Source organism: Pezoporus occidentalis, unplaced genomic scaffold (assembly GCF_034315485.1).
Source record: "Pezoporus occidentalis ecotype Australia unplaced genomic scaffold, CSIRO_AGI_Poc_V1 ctg3, whole genome shotgun sequence".
NCBI lineage: Eukaryota > Metazoa > Chordata > Aves > Psittaciformes > Psittacidae > Pezoporus > Pezoporus occidentalis.
In genome coordinates this window covers 10,112,244-10,122,000 of record NW_026914940.1, presented here as the reverse complement: position 1 = coordinate 10,122,000, position 9,757 = coordinate 10,112,244, and positions in this window count along the sequence as shown.

Sequence of the window (9,757 nt, the reverse complement as noted above, 5' to 3'; positions counted from 1 at the left end):
ACAGATCAGGCTTAGCTGCTCTGAAAAGCAAACTGCAAATGATCCTTCCCTATGTGCAAATTCTACCCTCTGTCTGCAAACACCTCCTGATGACTTCAGTGGGAGCCACATATTGGGAGGCAGGATTTATATCTCCAGAATTTATCATGAAGAGAGGTTGCTGCAGGAGCAGAAAAAAGGACTGCCTCCTGCATGAAAGCCCACACATCAATCCCTGTAATTTCTAGGCTTCATTTTGGCTCAGTGTTTTTAATTTGGACTCTCCCAGATGCAGACACTACCGAGGGACAAAAATACTATCAGATGAATGAGAGAGTCATTAATATAGGAAAAATCAAGATAAAGAGGAAGGACAGTGTAGGAAGAACAGGGTCTATTCAGTCCGTTGCTGGACGAGGGGAGGTCACAGGCACGTATGTGAGTGCAACCTGAGAATACACTGGTGATCAAACACTGCCATTGTGCTGTGTCACTGTTTGTCATACCTGTAAATATGAGAGCCATGAAATCAAACCCTGTGATGGCCGCTCTGCCCTGAAACCTGGGACTTCCTAGGGCTGAAAACCTCCAGTCCTTCTCCCAGGAGCTTCAGACTTTATCTGCTCCAGGCTTGCCTCCACGCTTTCAGAATATACCTTCAAATCAGACCTGCAGTGCAGTTCCTTGGTGAATTAGGGAGCTGGGGACTCTCTGCTGACCAGTCACTCAGGCTACATCCCACATTTAGTGTTAGAAGAAAGGTGCAAATCCTGGAACACAGCCTAATCTTCCAGGGCAGAGGACGAAAGGGTTTTATATGAAGGCGAGTTTGTTGCTTTTTAAAAGAGGCAATTACATTGCCCCAGCAGAAACGAAAAAGAGTTCTCACAGATTTTTTTCCACAATTGCTATGAGTAATGTTTCCAGTCGCTTGGTTTGTGTTGTGCATAATGAAATATAAATACTGCGTGGAATGCTTTGTCATAGAAAAATATTTATTAATAGCAGATTTGCCATCATCATCTTGTCTTTGATTTGAGCAGGTTTTTTCTTCTCATAGGGTTCTTTCAGGTTGCTGAGCTGTGACTGATGTGTGTTTATTTCAGTTGAGTCATCAGTATCATTAATATTATCTTATTTACCAATGTTTGTCATTTTATAGCGTTTAACTGGTAGGGTGACTCACCTCAGAGAGAAATAAGAACATTAATATAACAGGCTTTTTTCCTTCTTCCCCTTTGGCTTGGGGTAAGAACAGAGAATGACCTTTGAGGCACAGCCTGAGTCATGCAGTTATCGTATTTACCCCTGCTGTTGCGAGATTAATAATTACAAACATCCCTACGCACAAGGAAAAGGAGCTTGAGCTTTTGTCCACACTTTCGATTGCCTCTCCGTGGCTCACATGGGGGGAGACATTTTCATGGGGCTACTGGGAGAAGGAAGCTCTTGGTGCCTCTCTCCCTTGCACCAGAGCAAAAGAGGAGGCAGGAGGGAAGAGGCTGAGGAGGAAGGCTCCCTGGAGGAGGCATCCTGCTGGCCCTGCTTGAACTTAGTGAAATTTGCTCAAGGCACTATGAAACATTTGCATTTGCTTTTCAGCTCAAGTGTGGGAACTGACTTAGCAGAACCTCAGCCAAACCTGCTTCTTTACAACTCGAAACAACCTTTTCCTCTTCATATCTGCCTGGTACTAAGCACCCCACTTGCATCGCAGCAACCCACAGAGAAAACATGGGCCCTTTTGTAGCAGGCATTGCAGAAACAGCCCTGGAGTGCCACAAGCCAGCCCCACCGCTCCGTAACTCCTTGTGAGAAAGGGATTAAAAGAAGATAAGAAAGGACTTAAGCATCTAAAAGTCAAGTGACAAGAGAGATTAGAGCAGAATTCAGAGCCCTCACTGTCACCAGTGTATGAGAAGCTGTGTAGAAGGGGGCTTACTAAGGGACCTCATAGTATCTCCTTCCTGGAGACACTTTCCTCTTATAGAGTCCCCTCATGGCTATGCTGTCCCTCTAGATGAGGACCGAGGCAATGAAAAGTTGATGACCCAAAAAACTGGTGCATTAAGTAGGGAATTGCCCAGAGTCAATGTATTCAGTATGCAGCTGCCTACAGCTCATTAGTCAGAGCGGCTGAGAACCAGGGTGGGTGGTAAATCCCAGCCCCAGAAGCTTTAATTTAAGCCTGTAGCCCTGTGCCTCTTAGAAAGCCTTGGCTCAAAGGAGTGTGTTGGGGGGAGTAGCAGAGACAGGAAAGAGTAAGGTTGGGCAATGCACATCCCTTCTAACTTGAGAGTGGGATTCCCATTTTCTGAAGGACTTGGAGGGTACCACTTATCCTTTTGTACCAGTCCAGCAGCTATGGAGCAGCTGCTCTCCCCTGAGACTCAGGTTTTTCAAAGCTGCAGATAGCAATTCCTTGAAAAATGCCCTAAATATGGCAATACAGGCTGCTAAGAATGGTCACAGCACCCTTTTCTCTTACAGCCTTGCCACTGTGCAGAAAATCACATCATACTTTCTGGCTGAGAAAGGGTGTAAAGCAGCAATGATTTCTGCAAAACCAACCCCAGACTGAAACCCAGCCTGCTCTTTGCAGGCAAACGCCCAAGCTGTTTGGGTAGAACTGCATCTATACCTCTGTTTCAGAACAAGTGTTTAATGCTGCAGGGGAGAAACAGGGGCTTTCATTCTGCTAGCAGAAGAAATAATTCAGCTTTCAGCTCCCCACTTACTGGCTGAGGGTGTTAAAGTCTGTTGCTTTGGAAGAAAAGCATCATGTTCCACAGTTTTCCCTGAGGGGCCTGATCCTGTCTATGAATGAGCTGGGACTGAACACCTGGATTCTGGGCTGAGGTTTGAACAAGGCCTGAAATTGCTCAGCCTCACAAAAAGCCATCCTTTTGTCAGAAGGTCTTGGGTCATGACCTGAGATACTCATGTGGCAGCTGAGCAGGGATGTTCATGTTCACAACTTTGAGCTGAGCTTACAATTATTTCTCATGTGGGTGCTGGACCCAGAATAAAAGTAGCATTTGATGATGTGCCCAAACCCATGCAGTTGGCGACGGATAGGCAGCAGCTTTCCTGTGCCTTAGCTGAGTGCTATGACCCCAGAGACTTCTACTTAAGAGCTGTTTTCTAAGCCTATTGCAATTATACTCCATTGCAAACCTTTGTCCTGTAGTTTACTGCAACGTGTAAGCTCAGTGACTGGATCCTGGGTCCTCAGTTCATCTTATCGAACAGCCACACCTCGCTGCTCTGCTTTACAGAGAAAGCTTTTGGATAAGAGACTTCTTTTTTTCATCAGTACCCACCTGCTTCCTAATAAAACTGTGCATTTACAGAGCTGGCATCTTAAAAGAGTTTTTCTCTAATGTGCTCATCAAAGGATTGATAACTTGGCATATTTAAGCGATCATAATCCTAATGATGCCAAATGGATCTTTCTAATTCTGGAGCAAAACTTCCTTTTTGTCCCAGCAGACAGAGTTGTAATTTCCCTCTCTTAATTTTGCCACCCAGGCTCACCCAAGGGTTTGATAAACCAGCATTGATGCACCATAATCGTATTCTGCCCAGATATGACTAACTTCTACAGGTATCTAAAAGAAGAAAGTGTGTTAAATTGTGTTAAGGATACACAGGAAGAAGCAAGGATGGAAAAAATTATTTGGTATTATTTGGTTTTATCTGCTCACTTTGGGTGTTTTTCAAACCGTGGCTGTCTCTGTTGAGACCTTTCCCTATTACTCAGTATTGCCTCACACAGGGACAGTAATTTTCTTTGAACGTTTTATCAAAATTCACTTAAAGCTACCCGATAAACTGACTCACCCAAAACCGCTTGGAGAGCTTCTTATTTTCAACTGGTTTAAATCTGGATGAATTTCAGAGCTGGATTGGGTTATTAAATGAAGCCTTTGCTATGCTGATGTGATGAGCCGACTACCTGAGCGTTACTACTCTCTTATTATCATGTGGGAAATAAAATCGCACACCTAGATTCAGAGGGCATGACTCACGGCTCGCCTGTACACGAGCACAGAACTGGCTCTGTTCTGGGGTGTTTGCCTAAAGACCTTCTGGCTGGGTGGTTGCAAGCGCTTGGCGTGATGGGCCACAGGGGCAGGTATTTCTGGCTGACTCAAAGCCTTGCTGGAAGCTCTCAAGGCAAGGAAAGCTGAGGAGGGCTTGTGATTTACCTCATTCCTGTGCTGCCTGTGCAGCAGGTTGATGCAGAGGACAGAGCATTGCCATCGCTGCTCCCCACAGAACCATCTCAGCAAGGGGTAGAGACAAGCATGTTTGCTGAAATGCTGAGACCCCACACCTTGGATGTTTAAGCCTTTGGCTTTTTCTTTGCAACCAGAAAAGGATGCCTCTATGCTAGAGGCTTTTTACTGTGAATTGACTGAGTTTAGCTCAAGATTAACCCTTGCCAGGGCTAGCCTGCCTCTCTGTTTTCCTAACCCTGTCCACCCTCTGCAAATGCCCACTCTCTCCTTCATTGCCTTTCACCTGGTGTATCCCACAACAGGCTCAGTAATCAATCATAGGGCCTAATTATCCTAATCTGCCTCCTTTTCTGACTTATTAAATCCTAATTAGTTTATAACAACACAGAGGCTGGAGGTAATTTGGAAACTTGAAGGAAAAAAAAGCCAGCAACAATTGAACTGCAATAATGAGGCTTCAGGAGAGCCCAAGTCCACAGCTGTGTTTACACTGCCAGTTTATAGGAAACCTGGATGCAACTGCCTAAAGGGTGTAAGGGAAAGACAGTGGTGTTGCTTTGGGGCAGGTTAAACAACTCTCTGTTAAAGGCTGCTACAGGCTTTCCCTGGCTCTTCTGTGTGCTGCCAATACACTGTGTGGTGTAGCCACCTTTATTGGCCTGTTAAAGGTCTGTGATAATGCTGCAATGTAGCCAGGGTGCTCAGGTCTTGGGCAAGCACCTCTTGTGCCTGCTGAGGTTGGTGAGTAGAAAAGATGGTGAAGGGAGCCTATTAGTTAAGAATTAAAATGTGGTAAGAGAAAACTACTGGATGCTGTTTGCTGTGGTGCTTGAGGAAGAAATAGGCATGGGAAGATACTCTGCCTGATGGTAAAACCAAAGGATTTTGATAGCTGCTAATACAGTGATACTTCCAAACTGATTTGAGAAACACTTGGAGCTGAAGAGACAGTAGTGGTGTATAAGAGGGGAGTTAGAGTGCAGAGAGAAACAGGGTGGTAGGGATGAATGTCTTCTTATTCTACCAGGAGTTTGAAACCTGGACAATGGTGTGGCAAAGAAACTTGTCCTGCGGAGATGGTTCTCTAGGATCAGAGATGGCTAGCTCTCAGTGACACTGGTACAGGCTTGTCAGACATGGCTCGTGAGTAGTACAGCTCTCATTTAGCTTTTCAGTGTTAGCAGGATGTCCTACATAATGAATGTTGTGTATTTGCTTAAAGGGAAGTGGAAAACTTTGCATCTCTAAATGACTGATATTTCTGATTGTGCACATAAGATGAAGAAGATGCATGATTCATTAGGAAGACATGAAGATCTGGCAGACCTTGCCCATGAATATTGTGATCTGGCAGTTGTTTTGGGCTTTCACAGTTCATTTAAATATGAGGATTGCAGAATAGAGTTCAGCTGCACAGATAGTATTGTGAACTCTGTACTCAGCGGGGCATTGACCTTGTTTTTGTAACAGCCCTCAGTTTTTACAACCTGAAAGCTGCAAAATATGTAAAATGGAGAGACTCAAAGTGGTATGGGAAACATAAACAGAGCAAGCAGTAGTAATGTGTGTCTGACTCATCCCCCTCTGTTATCATCCAGATGCTGCTACAGATTTCGGTATCTCTTGCAGAGTATCTGTTGCAGTAGACAAAATTTAGGAGTTAGAGGTTTTTTTCCCCTTGATGTCTCTAACTTTATTCCCATCATAAACTGGTGCTGATATTCCAGGAATGCAGTGGCTGGGGTAGCTGGGGTAATCTCAAGAATACTGATGATGTCAAGCTCTTGCTTTGGCAGCCCTCATTGGTTTGGTTATCTCCATTTGCTGTTTGTATCCAGCTCCTGTTTTGCCCCATACACTTGGAAGCTGGGGAATTCGTCCAAAGACAACAAGTGCTGTGCGACCTTTCTGCCCGTATCACAAAGACCTACCTAATCTACTAAAACTTTCTAGGAATGACAGGGCTTTGCCAAGATGGCTGTGTTGGTAAGTGCTTTTTGCATCAACAGCACAGCAGGACTTATGTGAGGTAGCTTCTAATTGCTGCTCTTTAAATTTGAACCCAAATGTAGACAAAACCTTACCAAATCCCCCTTAAGAGTCATGCATCTGTGTGCCCAAACTGGAATGCAGAGCAGTGCTTTAGCTTTTTCGTTACTGTTACAGAGCAAGTGTTGAATCTCAAACTGTAAGCTGTTTGGCCTTTTATATTCCCATCCAACTCTACTGATTGTTAAACTAACTTGAAAACAAGCCAGACTTAGCCTGCCCTTTCACATGTGTTAGGCAAAACCACAAACAGCAGCTAGGCCAAAACTTGCCTGGAACAAGTTCATGAACACAGCCCAATGAGACCTGACATACAACCAGAAAAACAGGAATGTATTTTAACATCGGGGAATCTTTATTAGACAAACTCTCCTTTATTTTTCTTTTTCTCTTTTTCTTCCCCCCTCTGGGGTTAACATCAGTAAAATACATTACTTTTCAAATGCACCAGTTGGGGTGGGGAGATCAAGGACTGGTGCTGAAGGCACTGGTGTGTCTCATCTGGCTCAGGATCTGCCACACTCTCCCTGTCTGGGCAGCACGAGGGGCTCTTCCAGAGGGTGATTCAGAGCATCTAATTTAGCCTCCCCTGGAGAGCAGTTCAGAGGTGTCTGCCTCTTTGATGAGCGAATTAAAAGACTGAGGGCAATGACTGGTTAATCTAAGGGGAATTCATACCACACACCAAGGTGCCAGAGGCGCTTTAATAATGGGATTTGAAACCCTTGGCTCATGATAACCGGGTTCTGTTCGCTTCTGTCAAGGTGAGCATCCCCAAGTGGCTGATATCCCTAGTGTAGACCTGCGCCCTCTTGACTTAGTCCTGTTCTGGCAGGGGGACTGGGCTTTCTTCCAGCAACCTGAGCTCAGAATGTTTTCACATATATAAAACATCTTTCCATGGACAGACTTAGTGTTTGCATGAAAGACGTAGTAATTTCAGCATCACACAGCCTCGGTTCTGGTCCTAGGACTGTTGCTGGGAATATTGCCTACTATAAAAGGGCTGAATCTACTTCTGGCTGCAGATTACAGGATGGTTTCAGGCCAACACCTTTTTGGGCTCATATAAATGTTCTCGTCTTCTGACTCATACACGAAATGGCTGGTTTTACATACAGCTATCTTCTTCTGAGCGTAATACTTTCCGTATTCAATGGTGGGACTGCAAGAACAGGCTTTGACTGAAATCTAGCCACTTATTTCTTTCCATGCAGCAGCCTGAGCCAAAGACTGAATAGCGGGATCCCCAGGGCCTGCCCTTGCCTCAAAAACTCTGGTATTAAGAATTCGTTTAGCTCAGCCGTACATCAACTGTTTGCCAACAGCAGGGGGAGCTCAGATTCTGCCTGAATCTCAGCGAAGCAGAAGCAGTGCCGAGATTCTGCTGTAACCGGGGGGGGGGAAACCTACTTCTGGGGGATTTCTGGCAAAATTCATTTTCTTCACCCCTCCCCTCACCCCCCGTATGCCACAGGGAGACAATTAGAGCATTTAAACAGATAATACAGTAACTAACATGAACGGTTCTGTAATAGGAGCACTGCTGGAGTGGTTCTTGTGAACTGGTAAATGTGTGTTTAATCTTTCTACCTGCACGGAAGAAGGTCGAAAGCAATTTTAATACCTCTTTCATGGAATCAGTCCCCAACAGGTTTTGAACTTGAGAATAGCTGAAATCACTATTATTTAGATGACAATTAATACTTGGGCATGATAGACTAAATCTATCCTTGAACACGGCTGGTCAGAGGTGACTCTGGCACGTATTTAGTAGTAAAAGGCTGCTTTGTTCTTAAGTGCTGCATAAATACTAATTAATCCCTGCTGTATCCCCACACTTCTGTAAGTAAATGAGCACTATTAGGCTTTCTTTGGTGCCGGAGAAATCTGAACACGTGGATGGCAGTGACTGACGCAAGATCACACTGTCAGGACAGGACTGGGAGATAAGGATCTGACTTCTCACTGTTTCCTTCAGAAAAGCTGGAGCAGTTGTCAAGCTCTTTCATCCAGGATCCAAAATCCATTTGTAATTGCTTCCCCACAAGCCCCTGAGATCCCACAGTCCTTCAGATATTTGCACAGGCAGGTGGGGAGGCTTAGTGGGGGCTGGCAGAGGATGACAGGGGGATTGAGCAGGTTTTGGATGGGTGCAGTTTTGGGGAAGATAGGAAGCACGTTAATCCTCCTTCCTGGATATTCTCCAGCGAGGAATCCTGTGGGAAAGTGGTGATTTTGCTGTCAGTGCCACTGGATGCAACAGAGGAGATATTCCCTTGTACACCTACTGCATGCCTTCTGATTAGGAGACTTTCAAGTGAACTGGGAGATCCCCAGTTCTGTAGGATTATGACTGTTCAGGGCTCTGTGGGCAAGGTTTTTGCTGTCATGCATATAGCAGGCAAACCAATAATCCACAGAGCCAAGAAAAGGACAGAATTGTGCTAGATGTCAAGCCCCAGTCATAGTCTTCTCATTCTTTGTGGTATTTCTTTGTGAAATATCCTTGTGATATTACTTTAAGTGACTATATCATCATCAATGATATATGTCTTTGGTAACAGGCTGTACGGGCTAGCTACGGTAGCCAATGCAAACAATGCTGTTGCAGTCTCCAAGGGGAGAAAATAAACTCTGACTAACCAGGAAATGCAATGATAAAGCTAAAACCTTTGCTTTTACTGTTACTGTTCATCATCTTCTATGATGGCATTACTGCATCAGTGGACAAAGGGCGGTATATGGATGTTGTCTATCTGGACTTCTGTAAAGCCTTTGACACAGTACCCTACAACATCCTTCTCTCTAAATTGAAGAGATAGGGATTTGATTTGGTGGATGAGGAACTGGCTGGATGGTCTCATGGCCCAATGCCTGGATGAAACTCAGTGTCAAATGTACGGGGACTAGTACTGTTTAATATCTTCATCAATAACATATACAGTGTGATTGAGTGGGATTTCAGTTCTTAAAAGTGGCTTATAAGAAAAATGGGGAAAGACTTTTTAGCAGGGCCTATGAGAATAGGATGAGGGGCTATGGTTTTAAACTAAAAGAGGGAGATTCAGGCTGAACATGAGAAAGAAATTCTTTATAATAAGGTTGGTAAAACACTGGCACAGGTTGCCCAGAGACTTGGTGGATGCCCCATCCCTGGAGACATTAAAGGCCAGGCTGGATGTGGCTCTGGGCAACCTGATCTAGCTGAAGATATCCCTGTTCATTGCAGTGGGGTTGGCCTAGATGACCTTTGAAGGTCCCTTCCAACCCAAGCTATTCTATGATTCTATTATCTGCTCAATGAATATTCTGTTATAAATTAGTAGGAGCTGGAATTTCTTAGGTGATCTAAATATAGATTTTATTTTTGTTGTTAACGCTGTTTTTTTTTAATTTTGAAGGGCAGCTTGGTGTTTCAAGGAGTCCCACCTGCACTACAGAATTTATAATAAACCTGCGGGTGAACAGAAGAACAGCAGTAG